The sequence below is a fragment of the Podarcis pityusensis genome (assembly GCF_964106645.2).
Source record: "Podarcis pityusensis genome assembly, chromosome: 2".
Classification (NCBI taxonomy): Eukaryota; Metazoa; Chordata; class Lepidosauria; order Squamata; family Lacertidae; genus Podarcis; species Podarcis pityusensis.
Window position 1 is genome coordinate 88,713,732 of NC_138029.1, and position 24,484 is coordinate 88,738,215.

Below are 24,484 nucleotides of genomic sequence, written 5' to 3' on the forward strand. Positions count from 1 at the left end.
TGGTTTTGCCCCCATCCTCCTCCCTGCTAATTTTTTCAAGGGGTAACATTGAGCCTAAGGAAGACAGAGCTGACACCTCCTGGACTAGAGGTAATTAAGTAGGCTAGATGAGCAAGGACAGATTGGGACAGCACCTCGTTCTCCCTACAGGACCAGTCTCCACTGCTGGTCACCATAGGTGACCAGAAACCAAATGCAGGTGAGCACCTAAAATTCAATGCAGGCATGTGAATAGGCTGGTAGAAGAGGGATCGATCTCTCCTGCTGTCTTCTGCTAGTCCACCTGGCTTCTGTGCTAGTGACGGAGAGCCAAAGACTCCTTAACCCTGATTGACAGAGTCGGTGGCTAACCTGCTGAACAGATGGCAGGAGTTTGTGGCAAATCCAGGCAGAAGCTCAAAGGTGGACAGATTCCTGTGGCCCTTCAGTAGTTCTTGGGACTCCCAGCTCCATCATTCCCAGAGAGCATGGCCAATGGTGCGGTAAATGGTAGCTGAATGCAGTGTCACAAATTGCTTCAGGATTTGAAAGGTAAAGGGACAGGAAGCATTGGCAAGTCATCCCTCCCCCACGTAAAATATTATACCTTTTTCATAAATTATGAGTAGGTCCCCTGTTGGGACTGTTTTTCTGTTAGAAACCGTGAGATGAATCATTGTATAAATTCAGCTCGCTTCTCTGACTATGCCCCTGAATATGGGAGATTTGTGAGTCAGCAAACCATCTGTGTTCTTGTGGAAAGTGGAGAATGGCTTTTTGATATGCTCTGGCTATAATGGGGTGGAGGACAATGGGTACTAATGGGCAATTGATCCATCACTGAAACATACATAGTGTTGATTGAATCTCATCACTGGGGGTGGGGGGAATGGACCCTAAGCTTCCTTAGCTGCAGCAGCTCCAAGGTTAGCATGAACTTAAGTGCTTTCCCAAAGTGATGTTTGTCTTCCTCCTCCTTATTTCAACATCCATCCTGATAGTGCCACAACACAAACCCTTATTAGCCAATAACTGAATGCACTTGATGCACTCCGTATTGCTTAATTATCTCATGAGTGCTGTGCCCGCTCTCCTGAAGTTAAAGGGCTGGAAAGTTTTCAGTCATAGTGCCCACCCCTTTGGGCCATTTAGAAAGGATAAACTAAAAAGCAGGCAATATATATAATGCTGATCACATAATAATTGTGCGCACAGCATTAGGAAGAGCATCAGGCTCTCTATTATTAATGTACATGTCAACTCTCTTGATTACTTTTTGTTTGTTTTGTTAAGGGCACAGACTTACAGTTACATGTGCAACTCTGTTAGTAATCATTTATGTAGTGCACTGACGGTGCACTTGGGAAGTAAATGTTGTTGAGTTCAATGGGGCTTCCTCCCAACTCCAGTAAGGGTGAATAAGACTGAAGCCTTTGTGTCAGGAATGGTTAACAATGCTGATTTCAGTAAACCTCCCAAAGAAAAAAATCCTAAGAGGGAGATCCTTAGCATTCCCATTTTACACACAGAGAAGTGTGGCTGAGTGATGGTGACTTGCCCATGGCTCCCCACACTGAGAGGGGAAGGATCAGACAGCAGCACTCCTCAAGACGTTGCAGGAAAAGTATGGAATATAACTAACATCATGCATAAAGGTAAAGGGACCCCTGACCGTTAGGTTCAGTTGTGTACGACTCTGGGATTGCGACACTCATCTCGCTTTATTGGCCAAGGGAACCGGCGTACAGCTTCCGGGTCATGTGGCCAGCATGACTAAGCCACTTCTGGCTAACCAGAGCAGCGCATGGAAATGCCGTTTACCTTCCCACCGGAGCGGTACCTATTTATCTACTTGCCTTTTGTTACAGGGAGCCTTTTGTTACAGGGAGGGGCAGAACCTCAGTTTCCTATGTATTTTTATTGATTTTGGGGAGGGCAGCTGCCCCTCCCTGCCCCCCCTTGGTCATGCCCATGTCTGGCTCCAGTGTGCTCCCATTGCTGGTGTTTGCAGCTGAATACACATGATGTTAGTCACAGTCCATAAGTATATCCTATAATTTCTTGAGAAATGTTCTTCTTTGCTGCGATGCCCCTCAAACCAGCTTCCATCCGATTTTAAAATGCAAGCCACAGTTTGGCTGCGGTGCATGCAGTTCAGAAAAGCCATTGCACACGCACAAATGGCAGCTTCACTGAATAGGAGTTCCGGCAGTGGGGATCGCAGGTGCAGGGCAATAAATCAGGTGGTGTGAATCAAGAGGAGACGCTGCCACTTCCTCTCTGGTATGCACAGCAATGTACAAAAGCAACTTGAAACACAGCAGGGGGAAATGACCTCACTGTGTTTTAAGCCGCCAGTGCGTACACAGCCTTAGACAAGGAAGGAAAACCAACCTTAGTGCTGCAACAAATTGTTTGCTGCTAATGATATAGTGTGGGAGTGTTTTCTTTTCCATTTTCTTTTCGGCAAGAGTTCAAAGTGGAAGCCAAGAACATGAAAATCAAACTTTGATCTGGAACTGCCCCCTTTGATGTTTTCAAAGCCCTCTCGGGATGATGGTACCCGAAGCAAATCTAGCTGACACAATGAAGCCAAAGGAAGTTGTTGATTTCGTGATCTGATCTGGGTTCAAACTTGTGCTTTAAGAGCCTTGTGGGGGAAATCATACCAATGTAAAAGGCTCAAGACTTTAATTGAGGGCTCATTCATCTTTCTGCTTGTCCCATGGCTAGAAAGCATGGGTCCCAATGGTTTTCTGCTTAACCCATGCTGTTCATGTATGGGTCTGAGTGGTTCACCTCTTGCCCTGCCATTTCCCAGGGAAAATCCACTCTTTAGCTCTGAATTGGAGCAAACATCAAACTAAAGCAACCCCAAATTTCAATTTGCTCTGCCATTTTCCTGGAGGAAAGCAGCAGGATGCAAGGAAGTGGGGGTGAGTCCTGAACCAAATTGATCAAGGACACGTGTAAACAGGAACAAGCCTTGTAAATAATCCCAGAAGAGTTACTAGCCCACAACATTCTTCTTCTTCTACTTTTTTTTTCTGGCCTTCTTGGAGGATGATAGGGACGAATGGGGAGATCTGTGCCTCTTCCAGCACCACAATGTGTTTCTGTGATGGGCACGAAGGAGAAGGCTTTTTTGTTCTGGAAGCCTGCTTGGTTTCTACGCCGGGCACAGAGGAGGAACAGAGTGCCCCCCCCCCCTCTTCTGCCAGCCTGCTCACTTGCCAGGATCAAATTCAATGCATTCACCTACATGCAGTTCCTTGATGCATTTGGTGACCAGGTGAGTTCAAGCCTGTCCTTAAACATCCCTGAGCATCCATTGCAATCTCTCTCTGCATATTAAAGAATTCTCTCTGGCACTGACTGCTATAACATAACCCAGCACTACTCCCCCCAGCCATAACTTCATTGCTTCTCACAGTAAAAAATGAACGTCCTGGGCAGCGCAGAGGTGTGATTATTTCCTTAATGAGCTCAGAAAGTGAGCTCATCGGATCACTTCAAAATGGGGTGTTGTTTGTGTGTCTCATAACTCAAAGGGCCTTTAGAGAGGAATGATAACCTGGATCATGCTGTCTATAGAAAAACCGCAGGATCTTCCAGTTACGCAGTTATGCTGATGTCCGTAAACGGGCAGCATGATTCCTCAAAAAGTTCTGCTCCATTCATGTCTATGTCATGGCGCCAGCGGTGCAGTTTCAAGGTCAGGCTGTCAGCCTGCAGAGCCTCCCTGCGTCTGACTAACACAAATCACTTGCTGATAAGAGAGCATGGCACTCCGCATAGCTCCCAAGCCATGTAGCAAATTAGAGGCTGGCTCTTTGGCCTCTCCAAAGCAGTGTTGTAAATCTGCACCAGTGCTAATTCAAACCATTGGCCCATCAAGCTCAGTGTGGTTGACTGACAGCGCTAGTACTTTTACAAATGGCACACAAAGTTCGTTCCGCACTTGTAAGGAATCAGCCTCTCAGCATGACAACATCTACTGTACACTGTGGAACTCCCTGCCCATTGATAGGCTCCTATACTATTCTTTCTTATGTCTGTTAAAAACCTTTTTCATTTAGGCAGGCTTACCCAGACATGTAAAGCTGACCTGCATTTTAATATGCAAATTTTATATAATGGATTTTTTTTGAACTGCTGCTTTCATTTTGTATTTTGAATTTTTGCTTCAGCCAACTTGTCAACACCTGACTTTGACGAATAATTTAATGTATCTTTTATTTATCAAGTATTTTTATTTATTTTATTTGTTCAATTTGTATGCCACCCTTTGTGGTGTATAAAAACAAAAACATAATGCACAGCATAATATTAAAATAATCATAAAAACAGCCCCCCACCCAACACACACACACACACGCACACACACACACACACACACACACACACACATTTAATAGGCCATAGATCGTTTAATGGCTGAAGGCCTGGGTAAAGAGAAATGCTTTCACCTGGCACCTGAAGAGATGTTGATGATGCCAGGCAGGGCTTTTTTTCAGCCGGAAATCAGCGGAACAGAGTTCTGGCACCTCTTTGGTGTGTTCCGGCACCTCTGTAGCATTGCGGTACTGTTCCCCTTCACAGTGCTCTGGGCTGTGCAGCGGTCAACAAGTTCTGGCACCTCTTTTTCTAGAAAAAAAGCCCTGGCGCCAGGCAAGTATTTTATGCAAGCTACTTAGAGGTTTTTACAATGAAGCGATATGCAAATTTTGCTAATTTCTTTACTTAAAAGGGGGGTGGATTAGGTGCCCAAACTGGAGGTTATCCCCCTTCCTGCCACTTTATATCCTCTAGTCCAGAGCACAGACAGACAATTAGCTTCCCCTATGGTAAGCCACAGCAGTCAACACTTGGGGGAACATTATGTAAGATGAAATTATTTCCATCCGTCTCTCAGCAACCGCTTGGGACCGATAACTACATGTGAAGGATGTTTGACTGCTTCGCAAATGGCTTCCTATTTAGACCAAAGAGAGAGAGCTAAACATACAATGAATATTATTCTTGGTAAGCAGTTCAAACACTTCTCAGCTGGCATGTTCTGTGAAACAAGGGCTCCTCGCTCTTTGGTACGGAGCACAAAGAACCAAAACAATACATGGAAACTCAATAGCAGAGCCGCGCTGTTTCTTAAACGCTGAGGCTTGGCTGCTGCTTGTTCTTTGCTGAGACTGTAGCTCTGTAATTTTCAGGCATTTGCCTATTGATGTTCAGCAGGACTTGGGAGGGCAAAGAAAATACGTGCCTTGTGTAGCACCCACCTGGCTCTTTCCCACAGAGAACCTCTCCGGAGAGGTGGGAAACGAGAGGTCATTGGATGTAGGATTGTTTGCTGAGAGGTTCCAAATGAGCTTGTGTTGGAGAAGCTGCCCGTCAGCCGTGCCAATAGGATTTGCTGGGTCCAGTATATTGTATGTTGGTATAATCTACCCTGGGTCCTCTGCAGCACTCGCCGAAAGCAGACGCAAATCTGCAAATAAAAAAGTGCATACACTTTCTTGTCGCATGCAAATTTGTACCCTTTTTTATTTGCAAGCGGAGTGAGCCTCCAAAAAAATCAGGGGTCACACCCAAGTAATAAGATCTGCAATGGACAGAATATCAACAGGTGAAACTCCCCCCCCCCCCAGTTGTAGATCCAGACTACAAATTGCATAAGATCGTAGAGTTGGAAGGGACCCTGATGATCATCTAGTACAAACCCCTGGAATGCAGGAATATGCAGCTGTCCCTTATGAGGATCGAACCTGGGACCTTGGTGTTTAATATCTGCCTGCCATGTAGCAGCTGAAGACACAAGGCTCCTGTTCTTCTCCACTGCCAACCCTAAACCATGCAAGCAACTCAACTTTCATAGGTCTTTCATCTGGTGATCTTAGGACGGCAATGCTACATTCATTGTTGAGACCAGGTGTGTTATTTCAGATGAAAGGGGTCAAAGCAATTTAAGATTTACAGTAGTTCTGCTCAGGTGCTGATGCATAAATTGAGACTGGAATACAAATTCATTTTGTATGATCGTTTATTAATACCTCATCATAACCTTTTTTTTCTTTTTCTTTTTAAGCAAAAGGGATTTGAAAACCCCTTCAGCCACGAGGCTCACTTGGTGACCTTGGGCCAGTCACTGTCTCTTAGCCTGACCTACCTCATAGGGTAGTTGTGAAGACAAAATAGGAGGAGAGCCATGTACACCACCTTGAGCTCTTTGAATAATAGCATTATCAAGAACTCATTTATGTGTCTATCAGCAGCAGCACCAACCCACTCCAGGTGGGTGGGAAAGCAGTGAATCAACTCCCCACCACCACCTTCATACTGCTGCTATAATCAACCAGCCCTCACTTGACTGCTGCATTTTCCTAGGAAACTTAACAACGCGCCAAGAGCTTGGATAACAACAGCAGCAACACTCCAGTTGGGAAACACACAGTGAACATTTCTCTTCACCCCACCTCTATCTACTCCATGCTGTAAAATCAACAGCAGCAAAACATTTAGGGAACTTGATAAATATATAAAATTAACACCTTCAACTGCATAATTTGCAATGTCGCACAGGCAAAAAAGAGGTGATGAAACACTAGAGAAACACTCCCAAACCTAGGAAAGCAGGCATCCCCCCCACTCTCCACTTTCACTTCCGTTTTTTTTACAGCAAACAAAAACCAGTTTGCCAACCATGTACGTGTGTTTGTGTGTTTTTGCAGTTTTACATTTTAAACTCACTTCCTGACTTGGTCCAGTCACCAGCTCTCTGCCAAACCTACCTCACTTGGGTGTTGTGAAGATATAGAAGAGGGTATACCGTCAAATGGCCTGATCGTTTTGTGTGTTTAGATGCATAAATCCCAACTGTATTCAAATGGGCTTGCTCCAGGTTGGTGTGAACAATGGACCCTCTCACACTGACTGGAGAGTATAAGGAAAGAGTGGCCATAACCCATAAAGAAAAGTGTGATGTAGAACAAGAGAACAAGGAAGAACAAGGGCTCTGGGACACTCCCAGGGCCCTCGCGCAACATTCCCAGAGCCCAGAAAGCGAGGCGGAGAGCAAGGCCTGCTCCGGAGAGGTAGGGATGATTGTGTGTGAGGGGACAGTGCTGGTTCTGGGGGTTTCCTGGCTTTACTTGTGTGTGGACCCCCGGAACCGGAACTTGTGTAACCTGTGGGCCTGCTGTACCCCACCACCACCACCAACTGTAACGGCTCAGAAATATTTCTGTTTCTACATAAAAAATGGCGAGGATCACATAGACAAAGGTGGAAGTCTTGCCTGTTCCGGGTCCTTCGTGGTCTCACCGAGAAATAGAGACTAGCCACTGTTTCTTGGCTGATTTCCAGCACAGGTGATGATGAAGTGCAATGCCCCACTTACACTTCCCCGTAGTTTCAATTAGTCAGATTGCTCTCCTGCTCTGTGGGGTACTAGAGCTGTTCTCATTAAACAGCTACAGCTTCCCCACTCCTAGGAAGCTCTGCCTTTTCTTGGTGTAGCTGAATACATACACATATACCTAAGGGAGCCAAAGTCTCCGGTGGTGTAAATTAGCATTGCTTCCTGTAGAGTTAGACTAGCTTACCTCAACTGGGAGGTTCTTGACCAGGGAGCCTGAATCTTAATTCTTCCCTAAGTCAACACTGCTACAAATGAAAGCTAATTACACGAAATTATTATTGCTGTGATTCATTTGGACATTTCGCGCCAGATTTCCAAACAACGAGGCATCTCACGCTGCCCTTTTAAAAAAACAGATATGCAGGCACAGTGCTCCATTTCCTCTCAGAGTCACACTTATGTGCTCATGTCACAGGAAGCTTGCAGTGGGTATGCGGGCTCCTCGGCTTGTCGTTTTAGAAGAAAAGTTGGCACATTCTGACTTTATTCATTTATAAGGCCTATAAACCGTTGGATCAAAAAAGCTCTCTTAAGCAGGGCACAAATAAATTGAGAGACAAAGCACAGCGTAAATCAACAATCCAATTTATGACAAATATGCATAATAGTATCCTCATGTTTTATTTTATTTTAAAATACAAATAAGCAGAGAACCATCAGATGGCATCAACTCAGTTTTATTCAGATAAGGCCCATTGTGGTGTAGTGGTTAGAGTGTTGGACCTGGGAGACAAGGGTTCAAATTTCCGCTTGGCCATGAAGTTCACTGGGTGACCCTGGGCCTGTCACAACCTCTCAGCCTAACCTACCTCAAAAGGTTGTTGTGGGCATTCAACGAGGAGGGGGAGAACAGTTAGTTTCTGTTTGCCACTGAGCAGCTGCTTAGAGTCACAGGACTCTGTTTACATTCGAGAGCCCTTCCAGACTGTTGGAAGTCTCATGGGAGAAGGGAGACGGATGTGACGCACTGGTTTCTCTGTTCCTTTGTTCAGTTGCACTCTGCTTTCATAGAGAGAGGATGTATATTTCTTTGCTGTCTGCGTAGTAAGAAATAAAGCATAGCAATGTAGCCATAAATCTCATCACTTCTATGTGCTGCTTTGGTAACTCTGCTGAATGGGGGAACATGCCTGAGGCCTCATCAAAGGCTCAGGTTGTTAATTATTTGTCGGAGGGAGATTCTGAAGGACTTGGCCAGAAGATGAACTTTATCAGCTTGGCCGAGCGGAGATTCCAACAAGAACTAGGTGTACCACTTTGAGTTCCTTGGAGAAAAAGGTGGGATTGAAATGCCATATAGATAGAGAGATAGATGATAGATCGATTGATAGATCGATAGATAGATCGATAGATAGATGATAGAGTGGACCTAACTTAGTCATGTTCTTTGATTTCAGTGGGCCTCCTCTGAGTAAAACATAGCAGAATGCTGCCCGCCATCCTTAAAAACAAAGATAAGAAGAATAAAGCTTTACAAAGATATAAATATTTCTCCTCCTTACTTAGGTTCAAGTATTTTAGGTTTCCTTCTGAGAGCTGAACAGGGGAAACAGTGGTTGGTTGGTTTTTTTAAAAAAATCTCAGTCAAGTTTCTTTCTGCTCTTCTTGGCTTGCGCTGGGAGGAAACAAACTATGATCCCTGTTAGCACTGTGTCCAAACCAGAAATTGTGGATTCTTTCCGAACCAGTTATACCCTGTAGCCAAAGTTTGTTCTTGGCTTCCTGATAGCGTTGGAGCAAAGCAAACCACAGGCCCTGTTTCGCAGGAAGCGCTAAGCCAGGGATTATGGTTTGTTTCCTCCATATGCTAGCAGAGAGAAGAGAGTCAGCTCAGATAGACAAATTCAAAGGAAGCATTACTTATGATTTACTCTGTGATATGCAAACTGGGGCTCTGTCTCCAGGTGGGAGGCAAGTTTCCCCCACACTGCAGTGTTGTCCCCTGTTGCAGTATTTTAATATTTCCCTGTTGCCAAATACAGGTCACACCAGAGTGTGACAAAAAGATAAAACTTAGGGTGTGCATGCGAGTCCTGCATTAGTACGCCTCCCATTACTCACTATATAGATTCATCTTAAAAACCTGGCTATATGTAACTGTGTCTCCATAATTTGTTAATAATAATAATAATAATAATAATAATAATAATAATAATAATATTTTATTATTTGTACCCCGCCCATCTGGCTGGGTTTCCCAGCCACTCTGGGTGGCTTCCAACAAAGATTTAAAAAACATTAAAATCTCACACATTAAAAACTTCCCTGAACAGGGCTGCCTTCAGATGTCTTCTAAATGTTAGGTAGTTGTTTATCTCTTTGACATCTGATGGGAGGGCGTTCCACAGGGTGGGTGCCACTACCGAGAAGGCCCTCTGCCTGGTTCCCTGTAGCCTTGCTTCTTGCAATGAGGGAACCGCCAGAAGGCCAAAATATGCTAAGTATTTGGTTCATTTATTGTTTGTATGGTTATGTATTAGTTTGTTCACATGTTTATTATAATAAATATTTGTGCCTGTTTTCTCATGTGCTTGATCCTGCAGGCCCTTCTTATGGGCAGCCTATTTGCTGGTATCTTCTGAAATACCAGCATACTACTGCCTATAGATACATAAAAGTGACTTCTCTTTTTTATTTGCATCAATCAATCACCTGTGCTTTGTGTACAAAATTTTCCATTTGTATATTATTAAACTGGTTAAAGAGATCTAATCCTGGTTGTCCTTTCCTTGCATGAGAGGTATTCCACAGCTCTGATCATTTTTCTTGGTTTTGTCTTGCCTGGGCCTCCTTAAAATGAACAAAAGGGTTCTAGAATCAAGTAATCTATCCAAGCAGGATTATAAGATTCCTCTCAGAAAATTTTCATTGAATTAATTAAATACGAAAACTTGTGAAATCAATCTGCAGCCTAACATTAAGACAAAGGTCCCCCACCACACACATACAGAAAGTGAGTCCCTTCTTCTTTGAGATCCTAGCAGCACCAGCAATCTTCTGAACTTTCTGACAGCACCAGCAATGTTCTGAACCTTCTGGAGTCTTATTAAGGAAGCTTGTCAATGCAGAAGTACAGTAATTGAATCTCACAGCAATAAAAGTGCAAATAACCATTAGGAATCAAGACAATCTGCTTCTCCCATGTGAGTTCTTGTTTGGTTCCCAGGGAACATTTACTTGCTGCTTTTGATGGTTAGTGACGCTGGTCCCATTGCATCTACCAGTCAGAAAATAAATTTTGCCCTTGAGTTGGGTCTTGGTGTGCCCTCAAACAACCCTGCTCTTAGCAAGCTTCAGTGAGGGACCCGCTCAGAGATCCGGTCCCCAGAGTTCCTCTTGAATTTCTCAACCACTTCCTCTTCTGGGTCCTGAGTTTCTGCAGTTTGTTTCATTACTCATGGTGCAAGTCGGTTTATGGAGGAAGATAGACACATCATTCTGAGGGTGGTTCTTCACAAACAGGGTGACTCTAGCTTCAGAACTTGTCTTATAGGCATCAACACCAGTAAGTTGAATGTTGGGTCTTGTTTCCCATGCCTAGAAGGTGTGTCAGCCTATAGGCATGCTCCACGCCTTGTAGGCTGCCCATTTATTTTATTTTATTTATTAAAAAATGGCATGTATGCATGATGCATACACACATTAACCTTTCACTTAATTTTTCAAAACTGCTCTAGGGATAAGTGAGCGATGGGTGGTATGAGATCCCTGATGTGAACACAGCTCTCTTTTCTCTTGTTCAAACTGAACCAGGCTGAAACTATATTATTTTTTAGTCTGAGCTCCGCCAGGATAGAAGTGTGTCCTGAAGCATAGCTGCAGTGCTACCAAACCTTTCCCAACACCCTTAAAGTGACCATGAAGCACTTGAAGCTGTCAATGGGTTGTCCTGATGTCTATATGCTAGATCAGAATGCCTCTGACTACCAGCATGAGGAGGTACCTATTGTCCTCATCGCCTGCTTGGGAGTTTTCCGGGGGCCTCTGGGTGGCCACTGTGAGAAGCAGGGTGCTACATGAGGTCTTTGGCCTCACCCAGTAGGACTGTTCTTATGTTCACACCTAAAATGTCACATCTGTCTTACGTTCCACCCCAAATGTAGAACTTTTTTGAGAGGTTATAGTTTGGCACCCAGCGGCTGTGAAAATTAGAGGTGATTTGAAATCACACGTGCAAGGTGGAGTTTTATAGGGTTATGCAGATGCCGCTCAGAGAGCGCTATGGAGCTGCTACGCTGCCTGGTGAGTCATTGTTCCTTACCAGGAGCGAGAGGGACGAAGCACTGGGGAGGTCAGCATGGTGAAAACGCACCAGCAAGAGTGTTAGCTTGGCTCCACCAGTGAGTTTGTGCCCCTCCAACCTCCCCACCACCTCACCTCTCCCGCTCCTGGTAAGCAGCAGCGCTGTACCTACTGGGAAGCTAGCATGCCGCGTCTGGAATTGTGTACATACAATATCAGTCTACGTTATTTTAATCTGTGACTGGACATTACTGTTTCTCTTATTCTCCTCTTGTTTTCTATGAGCTGTGTAGTTGACTTACTTATAAAGAAAGAAAGGTGAGATTGTGGCAGCGCGTTAGTCCTGCATTTATCACTGCTGGTTGCTATGGGCATATTGGTTGAAAATAAAAAAAAAGGTAATAATGAAGAGTGTTTATTTCCTACAGCCTACTGCTTGGTTCCTCAATGGCTGCAGGGAGGAACTGAAAGCAGTGCTGAATTGTCTCTTGGCAACAAGTGTACTTAGGGATAAGAAGTAACTGGAATCTGAGGCAAAGCTTTTCATTTGAAAAAACAAAACAAAAAAACCAATGGAAAGACCAAGCGAGGAGATAAACAAAGTCGTGCCATCCATTTAAAGCACATGGCTTCACCCAAAGCGTCCCTGAGAACTGTCTTTGTTAAGGGTGCTGAGATTTGTAGCTCTTTGAGGGGTAAACTGCAGTTCCCAGGATTTATTTGGGGAGGAAATGTGCATTCAGTGTATGATGTGGGTGTGACCACATCAGCACTCTCTATTCCCTACTGATTTCAGTGTTGACTGGAGGTGCTTCTATATAAGTCCCAACTGTCTGGTAGCACTTGTGTCTGGGAAAAGTGTGGCACACTTGGATCTTCACAGTTGCATTTGCTGCTGGGGTGGAGACAATAGAGAATGAACCTTAGAGAGCCTGCGTCTTTATGCTTGCTTGGAAAAAGAACCCTCACTATGTACGTTTTCAACATCTTACTTTGTCACTTGGAAGAAGACTTATTACATCCTAATCGCCAAACCACTTATTCTAGAGTGGCAGTACTCTAGAAAGTTTGAAAGTTGGACTGACGCTCATGACAGTAAAATAGTTCCTCAGTTTGCATGTAAGACTACGCCAAACCATGGTTTAGTGTGGGTGGGCAAACTCTCAGTGAGAAGATCAAGGCTGCTTTGCTCCTTCTCTAGTCTGGATGTGTCATTTGGTTTAGTGTAGCATGTCCTCTCCACCTGCCTACTGCAGACAAGCCACAAGAGGTAAGCCATAGAAAATAGCTACAGCTTGTGATTTGTCTGGAGCAAGACAAATGGCAAGCCTGGGTTTCAGATGAGACTCTAAGCCAAACCATGCAGCAGCAGCAGGACCAGGGGAGGAGGAGAAAGAGGAAAGCAGCTGTGATCTCTTCAGCGATGCACACATTTATGCCTTCTCACTAAACCATGGTTTGGCTTAGTGCAAGCCAGGCCGACGAGTTGACTTTGCTCTGGAGCATTTATGTTGTTGGATGAATGACACCGAGGTTTGCTGGGTGGAAAGGGGAAGGCAAGCTGAGGGATTCATTGATAGGGCCACAAAACCAGTGGAGGGCCTATTGGCCTATCAGTGCTACCATTTCAACATTGCACAGAGTGTGCAATAAGTTTATATGCGTCTTCCAGGTATTTTTTGGGGGGGAGGGGGGTGTCACTGAACATGCCAAGCCTGAACTCCACCCTCCACCAAATCTTGGAGCCAGCACAGATCACTGAACTATGAGGTGTGCAGGGGCAGGGTTAACACTTAAACTAGCCCTAAGTTCATTTGTAATCGTGTAAATTCATGTGTGTGTGTTCACATGCAGTTATGTGTTGTTGTTATTATGTGTGTGCCCTGCAACTGATTGTTATGACCTCACATATGATGGTGTGTTGAACACCCACAGACATTTAAACCGTCTCATACTCACAGCTTAGAAAAGAGGACCCCAGTTCCCCTGCTGCAAGTGACCAGGTGCGTGTCTCTAGACCACCCTTTGCCAACCTGATGCCCTCCAAATGTTTTCGCTGACAACTGCTTTTTGTCCCAGTGGCCGGCATGCTCACTTGCAAAGCAAAACATCTGGAGGGCACCAGCCAAGGCTGTTCAAGATGCCCCACTGGAAAGAAAAAGATTGCCCAGGCGTCCTTCATAGATAAAGCTCTGGGGAAACGCTGAGATGAAGCATATCGTAGGAAGCAAGATAACAAAAACATGAAAAGCAGCACAAACCTCTGAATGTTATAAATACCAGGAAATGCAGAACAATGCAAAAATAAAACCCATATGGAAATTAAAACCCTTGTGGCTGCTGTTCTGCCCCCCCTCCTCCCAGCCCAGCCGGTTCTTATTTTCCAAAGTTAGAGAGAGATCATCTGATTGTTGTTCAGTAATGCACAGCCAGTGAGTTAAGGTTTGGGGCATTATGCAATGCACTTAGGCGTCTGTTAGTATTTTTCTCTTGATGTCCTGCCATGGGTATTCAGCTGTTCTACGCCATTGCCAAACCAACAGTTTGTTAAGGGGGAAGAAAGGAGGTGTGGGAGGAAAAGGAACAGCCATGTGCAGATTTGGAGTTATTCGTCTATCCTTCCTTCCTTCCTGCCTTCCTTCCTTCCTTCCTTCTTGTTTCAGACATTCAATGGCTCCTTGGAAGGGATACTACTTCCATGGTATGTTGAATTCCATGTTATCCTTGGTAGGTTGACCAAAGGTGTGTAGCACATCCACACCATATTTTTAAGGACTGTGAACTTGAATCAGTCATGGCTTCCCCTGAAGAATTCTGGGTAATGTGGTTTGTTAAAGATGCTGAGAATTGTTGGGAGATCCCTTTACCCATTCAAAGAGGTAATATTTCCAGAGTGGCTTAACAGCCAAACACTCTTCCCAGGGAATTCTGGGGTTGCAGCTCTGTGTGAGTAATAGGGTTTCTCCTGAAAACTCTCAACACAACTCCCAGAATTCTCCAGGGTAGATTGGACAGTTGTTGCCATGCTGCTTCCACAGAACAAGAGGCATGGCTTCAGCTTTTTAAACAGTGACTCTATGCCAGGGATCCCCAAACTAAGGACCGCGGGCCAGATAAGGCCCAAGGGACTTGTTTTTCTGGTCTGCGGTGACCACTGCGGCCGCTCGCTCTTACCGGCATGGTGCTGCGCTGCGCGGCTGCCCACTTCTGGGTTGGAGGAGCACTGGAAATAGCTTGTGTGCATGTGCAAGCATTATTTGCCCATGCACACACGCTATTTCCAGTGCACATCTGGGTTGGGGGAGGCCCGTGCACATGCGCACAAGCTATTTCCAGTGCTCCTCCGACCCGGAAGTGCGCCGGAAATAGTGTGTGTATGGGCACACGCTCCCCCGCCCTCCAGCCTGCCACACAATTGGCGCTGCAGACACTGCCCCAAGGCATGGTAAGTTTGCTGACCCCTGCTCTATGCCATCTTACTTAGAAGGAAGTCCTGTTGCATTCAAAGGGGCTTGCTCCCAGATAAGTGTGTGCAGGATTGCAGCCTTAGTGAGCTAACACTTTTAAGCCACGGATGTCAGTGGAGCCGTGCCAAGCCGTGCCAGCTGAGGTTCTTGCCCTTAATGTCAGAGCCAGAGGATTACGCGGCGTTAATGTCAGAGCTGGGATTGGAATCCAGGAATTACAGGAGCTCAGGCCGCTAGACAGCTTCCCTCAGCTTTACAGAAGGACTTTCATGCTGAGGGAAATGTCCACGTCTATCCGATTTACTAGCAAATCTATTGGCTTTCCTCATGGTTGTTGCTGTTTCCCTCTCCCCACCATAATTTGCCTCGCAGTGTGTTATTTGCTAATGAACATGGCTATTTGTGTCTCAAAAGAGGGCTGGTTGCCTCTTTATTCACCCAATCCTCTTAGGGAACTCTGTGGTGGAAGTCACATGATCACACACGGCAGCATAAGGTTAGCATGAGTTGGCGAGAATGCAGCCCCTGGCATTCATGAAAACGCTCAAAACAAAGGCACAAGGTTCTCTGCCTGCCCGGCAAAAGAGAGTGGCTAAACTTTGGCCTTCGGGATGTGGTTGGACTCCAACTCCCATCAGCCCCTGCCTGCACAGGAAATAGGCTGGAATTTATTCAATTTATTTAAAGAAGTTTTATCCTGCTCCTCAGTTGTTGTTGTTGTTGTTTTAAGGATCGCTGGGCAAATTACAGGTCCCTGCCCTCAGGTTCCTGATCTAAATAGATGTCACCCGAAAGGAAAGTGGATTGTGAGGGAGGAGGGATGGCAGGAGTTGGAGTCTAACAATGTCTGCAGGGCCACCCTGGTCAGGAGGGACACTGCTAGGATGTCTGGGGTGTGCAGCCTAGCTCCTGCATTCAGGCTGACCACTTCTGCAGCCTGCAGTCTTGCTCTGAGGTGGCCTTCTTGCAATCTGGCGGCATGCCCAGAGCAGAAATCTGGGAAGGTAATTCTTACCCTCTCACAGACGGAAAACAAGTGCAGAGGAAGGGGTGGCCTTGAGGGGGCGCTCAGCTAAGTGCCATTGGGTGGGCCCTCACCAACTTTAATGACCCCCTGGCTGCGGCAGCAAGCCTTGGATGCCTTGGTTGCAGCAGCAGCAGCAGCAGGAGCACCCTGGGTAAGCATTGGGCGCCATGTGTGCCATTAGAATTTGCATCTGGGGATTAGCAGGGAGGATTATTGGTGGAGAAAAGGACCACCTGGAACTCCCTTCTCTGTGCCAGACGACCTCATCTAGAACCTGTGGATTTGAAGGCTTGGAAGGAATTATGTGCCTGGCTCACTCAGGTTGAATAGAGGGCAGGAGTTGCCTTGCTCTGGTTTCATGGAGGGCAAGGGACGCTTCCTGATGTTAGGCCTGAGCACACATAAGAAGCTGCCTTATGCCAAGCCGGGCTATTTGTCCAACTGGTCCAGCACTGCCTGTTTGGGCTGGCAACCTCTCTCCAAGTCTTGGCTCTAGCACCTGCTTCAGTGCCCTTTTTAACCGAAGAGTCAAAGCATGAGGAGCCTGAAACCTCCACAGTATAACAGCTGCTTCACAATTCACTTTTTATTTTTTACTTTTAAGAGTACACAAAATATTTTTACAGCAGGGATCCTCGGATGGTTCACCTGGGCAGATTTGTGTGTCGGGCAGAACAGGTGAGCATCTTGTGGCAAATAAACAATTACTTAAGGCTTAAGCAATTAAAGGCTTTATCCACCTGCAGAGGCAGGGCAGGCCCAAAATCTTTTGCTGCCCGAGGCAAAGATCTTTTCAGTTGAGATCTTTCTCACTCTGTGTCTGTATCAGAATTGTTTTTTAAGATGCTTTTTGTGGCCCTGGGCGCTCCTTCAAGGGGAAGGGCGGGATATAAATTTATTTAATCAACAAATTATGAACATGTTGGTGCCTCTTGTCTTCCCACTTTCAAAAAGCTGACCGGACTAGCTGTTGAAATCTTACTTTTGCACTGTAAACAGGGTGGTCCACAGCTTGGCTGAGCTTAGGGGAGACTCCATTGCACACACAGAGCTGTACAACTTCCTTGTTTGCCTGCCCCACCCACAACATCTGCCTGAGGCGCAGGCCCTAAGCACTGAAAATATGTTGGGCCCCCCCATTCAAAATATAAACAACAATAAACCATAAAATAAGTTTTTATTTTTCAAAATGAAACAAAACCTACAGTAAGATGGACAGCGATGTTTATTTTTGTATACTTTCACTTTATTTATATTTGGAGGGGGGAATCTCCTTTATTTTCTAAATGCCAAGTCTTCGATCAAACTCTCAGAACTAATCTTACATAACACACCTATTTCTGTACTTAGTAGAGAGAAGGCATCCAGCCTGCCTTGTTGCATAGTTGTTCTGTTGGGATTTTTAATCTACTTCAACTGAGAAAATGAACGCTCAGCTGAGCAATTTGTGGCCACTGATGTTAAAAACCCGGCAATGGAAAATTTCTGTGTTGCTGTCCTTCCCTTGATACCCTAAGCACATGCTTATTTTGCTAAATGGTTAATCCTGCCCTGCTGAGACAGCTGCCTCACTCTGCCCAATGGCAGGGCCAGCCCTTCTCAGAGGAGGCTGCTGACTCCATCTCTGTATGATTCGCTGTTCTGGCCTGGCCTCCTTCTCTGCTACGGGCAGGCTTTCTGCCATGCCTCAGCCTTCTTGCTAAAAGTGAATCAGCATCATTGAGCAAAAATATGAGACAACACTTCAGTAGGGTAGGAAGATACTGTACTCCAGATACTCAAAACCCTCCAACGAAACATTTTCTCACAGAACATACTCGTTTCTGTGTTGACTTTTTTTTCCATGTTGGCTTCAGCTTGATATTTATGAGGCGGAGTTCCCTACTTAGCAGAACATTTCCTCCATTATACTTTGAAGCACGTTCGCTCTCCCGTTTGAAGTGTGTCCAAAGCTCTGCCGCTAAGATCAGCGGGTGCGTTCTGTTCATGGATCATAAGCAATCTGCTGTACAAGTTCAAATCCCATGAGCCTTGCACACCTAAAAAACAATGGCCTCCTGCCGCAAATAATCTGCGCTGAAAAATATCCAGGCATATAACAGGCTTCTATCATTCCAGCTGGAAACCCTGTAAAGAGCTGCTGTGCTTTAACCCCTGGGGGGCATTTCTTCAGGGGGAAATGTACAGAGTAGTGAGTTCAATAATAGGTACTGACAGGACAGAACTGTTTCTATTAGAAAGCTTTATCTTTCAACTCCTAGCCCAAATAGTTGTGCCGAGGGACTTTCCAGCTTCTCGTGCTTTCATATCTGTTTCCTTAGTCTGTCTGGGACATGGCTCATTCTGAAACAAAACAAAAGTTGTTCTGCTGTGAATGAGCAGTTCACCCACCCTCCCTAGTGATAAGCCAGTCTGCTCAGCAGCAAATCCACGTCTCTGCCGCATTCATTATGAAATAGAAATAGGGGCTTTGATCCTAAGCTAAGTCAGCTGAGGGAAGTTCAGGAAAGGAAAGCTTCCCACCCACCCTTTCCTGCCCTCACTTGTACCCAGAAAAAAATCCCCTCAGGTGGGGCGAGGGGAGGGATGGGGCCCTTACTTTAAATGTGGGATGGGAAGAGCAGGGGCGTACTTTGGGGTTGGCCTGGTTGACCATGCATTTCCACTCTGGCTTGGCTGCTCTGGCAAGGGCACAAGGGATGGGGGAACCAATATGTCTCCTTGCCAAAGGTCAAGGGATGGTGGAGCGGGCACCAATACAGCTCCTTGCCAAGGGCCCAAGGGAGGCTAAGTACGCCTCTGAGGAAGAGATGTTCCATGAACTTCCTTAAGGCTACAGTCCTACGTGCGCTTACCTGGAAGTAAAGCAAGTTCAACTCAGTGGGCCTTAATTCTGTGTAGACACGCATAGGCTCCTATTGTTAACTTCATTTAGTATCCAAGACAAGACATCCACATTCCTCTGTTGACAGTGTTCAGCACTGCAATTAGTGCCGCCTTCTACTTTTATTAATTGCAATTTAATTGCAATTTAATCTGAAAGGCTAATTCCAGTTGATATCAGCCGGTTGCCGGCATTCTCCGTGTGTCAGTGACCCGCTCCTTCTTATGCCCTCGTTCATTTGTTTCCATCAGGACCCTTAGGACCTTTCCACTTGATTCATTTAAAGGAAGACTGCAATGTTCAATCGGGCAAACTGTAAATTCAGTGGCTAAAGCTTTAGTTGATTAACAGGGTGGGTCAATTTTAATTGGCAGGACTTGTTTGTTTAATATTTTTTCGAGGCTGTTTCGGTTCTGGTATGCTACTGTAAAAGGAAGTGAGCTGGATAATATAAATATGGCATTTCCTCCGAATGGCATGTGATTTTATTTTTTGTTTATTAAGTTGCAAGCAATCTCACACATGCTTCAATACGTCTAAAAGGCACTCAGAAGAAATGGGAAGCAGGGCCTCTCCAATGGCTCTGCTGAATAATCAGCTCCAATGGGCTTTCCCTCCCTCACCTGTCACCTGGAAGCATTTATTCCATCTGAGAAGGGAAGCAAGGCCTCTCCGTAGATGAGATCAACTCCATCTGGCTGCTCCTCCTGCTAACCGGTCCTGCTGGTCATTATAAAATACTACTATGCCCTCCAACATGATGTTGCCTAAAACCAGGGCACCGCTTCCAGGGACACACTCCTGCATGAGTCATGTGACCCATGCAAGATCGCAGCCTCCCTCCCCCCCAAAAGCACTTTTTGCAAGCAAGATTGCAGCCCAAGATCGTGGCATCCAGAATGGCCACCATGCTCTCATGGGGAAAAACTAGGATGTCCTGGTTTATCCGGAACAGTTGACAGATGTTGAATGAATTTGCTGTTTTCCTATTCCTTCCTTATCACCCTTTTCTAAAGCTGTGGTCAGTCATTGTCTTGTTTTTATTGCTCTTATGAAAGTTTCTCTGGGAGTAAAAATGATCGCATAATTAATTATTTTCAATTAAATACAATAAGGTTTCTCATAATATGCAAATCTATTTAAGGTTAACCCATTCATTGTGTTAAAGGCATGTGATTAATCAGCCTAATGAAATTTAATATCAGTTAAAGTTGAGCTAATTGATTGGCAGCCCTAGTTTATAATAGGTGAGTGAAGAGCAACTCAAGCACCTCCTTCAGAGTGATAGCCCACAAGCACTGTACTGCCGTGTGCTTAAGAGAGTTTGTAGAGGCAGCTTTGTTGATGCCTGTGTGACTTAACATCTGAGCTCATGTGATATGCTGGAACATTCATAAACATTTTCAGAGCTGGGGAAATGAAAGAGAAAGCACAGAATATTCACAGGCCATTTTACAAGCTTCTCAGAAGCGAGAGACCACAATGCTTACAAAGTTTGTGCTGGTGTTCGCTATGGGAGGGGTTCAAAGCTTGATTTTCTGCCCTTTTAATTAGTTTCGCAGAAGTCTCAAAAGGAGACATGAATCCAAATTCTGGCTCACCACCAACTCTCAGTCTGATCTACCCCACAAAGTTGTTGTGAGAATTAGTTGCTCTGGAAGTGGAACACAAACTGGCTCCCCCCCTGGAATTCTGGGAGCTGTAGTTTGTTAAGGATGCTTAGAGTTGTTGTTCCCTTCATAGAACTAAAATTCCCTGAGTAGTTTAGCAACCGGTCCCTCTTCTCAGGGAACTCTGGGAATTGCGGTTCTGGGAAGGGAATGGAGGGGTTGTCTCCTAACAACTATAAACATCCTTAACAAATTACAGTTCCCAGGATTCTTGGGGAGAAGCCACAATTGTTCAAAGAGGTGTGATACTAATGTTATGGCATTTAGGGGCCCACTGAAGATGTTTTTGTTCAAGAAGTCTTTCCCTGAGGTATGACCCAGTCATTTATGAATTACCAACTGTACTTACAGGAATGGTTTAAAGTTTGCAGGAATAGTTTTAATTGTTTTTTGAACTGGTATTTTTCTGTATTTTATTTTATTTATACTTTGTGCACTGCTTTCATGGCCTTAGACTGTGAAGTGATTTACAAATTTGTAAAAGAAGTTGTATCCATTCACATTTCATAGAAGTCATTTTCTCCCGCAGATGTCAATGGCTCCTTCCACGATGGGTGGAAACTGAGTATTCAGTGGGCAGTAGACAGATCTACATAAAGTTACATGAGACACATTCAACATAACTGCAATCTTACGGAGCCTATTCGGAGGTTCAGATGCATTCAATGGGACTTACTCCCAGGTCATTGTGAAGACTCAGTCTTCAGCTACATGTTTGCTGATGGAAGCAGTTCCGCCACAGGTGGTGTCTTATCCTACTGATGATCCTTTTGGAACACCACAGATAAGCATTTATATGATTTTTTTATTAAAAAACAACTCCACCCTGCAGAAGTAATAGATATACCGAAATCCGGTGTTTCCCGTGAAAGGAGATAAGCTGCACTTTTCGATAATAAATAATAAACAATGCGTCAGTTTCTTGTGTTGACATGCCATCAGTTTATGCCCTCATATTACATGTTCCAGTAAGCCTGCGTGAATAGCTAAGCTGGTTTCAAAGCAGAAAGGAAGAAACGGGTGTGTACTTGCCTGCTTCGGCAATTAAACTATCAAGGACAAAACCACCTTAATCTGCCATTTAAACAAACATAGGAAGCCTAGTTTACAGAGTGCAAGGTTGTGATAAGTGGATGAATATGGTTGGCACCTACTGAGCACTGAAGAGAGAGGCACGGAGTCCGTGTGGATTGCAAAGCCCAGTCTGGGATGCCGGACGAAGGAGAAATGGAAAGTGCCGCAGGTTCAGCAAGTGGTTCAGGTCTTCTGAAGGGGGGCATACCTGTTTTGGGATGCAGAGAGCTGAAGGAAGGAGCAGGTGTTCTGCCTCCATATTGCTGCAGTTCTTCAAAACAGCAGTTTTATCTAATCAGTGAAAAGCCGGCCTTGGCAGTTGCTAAGGGAGGCATGAGCTTCAACACACACACACCACACACACCACGCTCGTTTAATGTTTGTCTTGTGAGAATAAGCACCTCAGGCTGAGATTGAACCCAGCCTTAGTCATGCTTACGAGTAGATCCGTTGAAGTCAACAAGATGTAAGTTAGCCAGTCCACTGAAGTCTTACATTCTGTGCGGCAGGAACTGGCTTGTCCTCCTGGCCTGGACATTGTCGTCAGCTTTGCCCCAGAATCAGATCTGGTGGGCAAGAGTGCTTGGGGAGTGGGGCCTGCTATTTTACCTAGAGCAAGACTGCCAGAACTGCCTCTGATACCAGCTATAAGTTTTAAGACTGTCCATGTTAAGAACTAGCGCTTGAGCGTGCTTTTCCCTTCTCCCTCCCATGATTTTTTCCTCCTGTGGCTTGTATTTTTACATAATGCACCTGAGGGCAGGGGCCATTTCAGAACCAAATTTTGCACAAGCTGCCCTGAGAGTCTTTTTTGTCACAAATAATTTTGCCTCCAAAAGTGGCCAGCAAGACACCCCTGGGAGTTTTACAGGCTTTCCTCTCATTCATTCATTCATTCATTTTCATCGCACCTTTCCTCAAAGGAGCTAAAAGTGGCTTACATACTCTCCCCCCCCCCCATTTTATACTCACAGCAACCCTGTGAGGTAAGAGCTTCATGGCTGAGCAGGGATTTGAACCCTCGTCTCCCAGGTCCTAGTCCAGAACTCTAACCACTACACCACACTGGCTCTCAAGGAGCTTCCCTGCTGAAGGCCCTTCTGAGGCTCAATTTTTAAGAATGCTATCCTTTGGACACAGTGGGGACTTACCTCCAAGGATTGTACCATACCCTCTGTCAGCTCCAGATCTAAAGGAGTCCTGGACAAAGCATTCTCTGGTGGGCCCTCTCCTCTGCTGGTGGACCCTAGTGGGCTTACTTGCTGCATTGGCTGGGCCTAAGCAGCTTTAAAATTTCCCACAATGTCCCATAGTTGTGCTGGGTCAGAAGCTGAACAGATTAAAAAGATGGCCAAATCCAACCGCCTGCTATTGGTCAGAGTGCTAGGAAAGGGGGAAATATAGGAGTGGGGCAAGGCAGACATTGGCAGTGGGCCATGCCAGCTGCCCAAAGATGCCAGGGGCTGATTCCACATCTCCTTCCCTTTGCACCTGGTCCATCTATGTGTACTACAAGCCCAAAGGCTCAGAGAAGGGCCATTTCTGAAGTACTGGCCCAACATAATCAGCCTCTAATGGGGGTGGGAAACCACTAGCACCTGGGACAGATGTGGCCAGGGGCATCCTCATTTGGCCTGTAGCTATGTGTGGATCTTTGTGGAGTTTGCAGCTGGGCGAGGAAGGGTTAATCCTTCCCTAAACAGTTGCTGTCTCCATGAAGACCACACACAGTCTTTTGGCATTTAGGCTTGAAAATGTGTAATTCCTGGGGAGGGAGAGGATGGTTATGGGCTATGGGTGGGCACAGCCACTGCAAAAAAATTGCACACACTTTCTCTGCCGTATACATCCCCACACATCCCGATATGTGTTTTACAATAATATACCTATACTGTACATTTACACACACCCATTTATATACAGTACATACACATACCTGCATATACAGTAGTACCTTGGGTTACATACGCTTCAGGTTACAGACCCACTAACCCAGAAATAGTACCTCAGGTTAAGAACTTTGCTTCAGGATGAGAACAGAAATCGTGAGGCGGTGCGGCAGCAGCAGGAGGCCCCATTAGCTAAAGTGGTGCTTCAGGTTAAGAACGGACCTTTGGAACGAATTAAGTACTTAACCCGAGGTACCACTGTATACCCATAAGTACATAACACACACCTCACATCCAGTTCTTATACCCAACACATAACACACACACACCCATTCATGCATGCATGCATTCATTCATTCATTCATTCAAGCAAGCACATGAATGGGTGTGTGTTATGTGTTAGGTATGAGAATGGATTTGTGGGGAGGGTTTGCCTATGGATCTGTGTGTGCAGATAGTAACTAAAACATCAAACAGCACGTCAGACAAGTTTGTTCTGGATCTGGGTAGGATGCAGTTAAGCACTAAAACCATATATTTATTACAGTGACTAACAAAGCAGAAATTTTAAATCCTTATAGGAAAACGTTTCGGCTTCTGCCTCCACCAGTTGCTCTGATAAGAATGATGCTGTTCCGAAGGTGGCAATTATAGAGCGTTGAGCATCTTTGGAAACAGCATCATTTTTATCAGAGCAGCTGATGAAGGCAGAAGCTGAAATGTTTTCCTATAAGAATTTTAAATTTCTGCTTTGTTAGTCACCTGTATGAGTGTGGATGTGCATGAGAAAGAAAGTCTGTGTGCATTGGCCCTGCCAACCTCTGGCATCCCATCC

General features: G+C 45.3%; 1 long non-coding RNA gene across 1 annotated transcript; it reads right to left on the bottom strand.

Annotated features, from left to right (window-relative positions):
* Positions 1-4,378: 4,378 nt before the first annotated feature.
* Positions 4,379-23,005, bottom strand: LOC308472281. The gene is made up of 3 exons (XR_013983405.1): positions 22,912-23,005; positions 21,841-21,968; positions 4,379-5,467 (listed from the first exon to the last, which is right to left on the bottom strand). It is a non-coding gene; the product is annotated as an uncharacterized lncRNA (long non-coding RNA).
* Between the last annotated feature and the right edge of the window lie 1,479 nt (positions 23,006-24,484).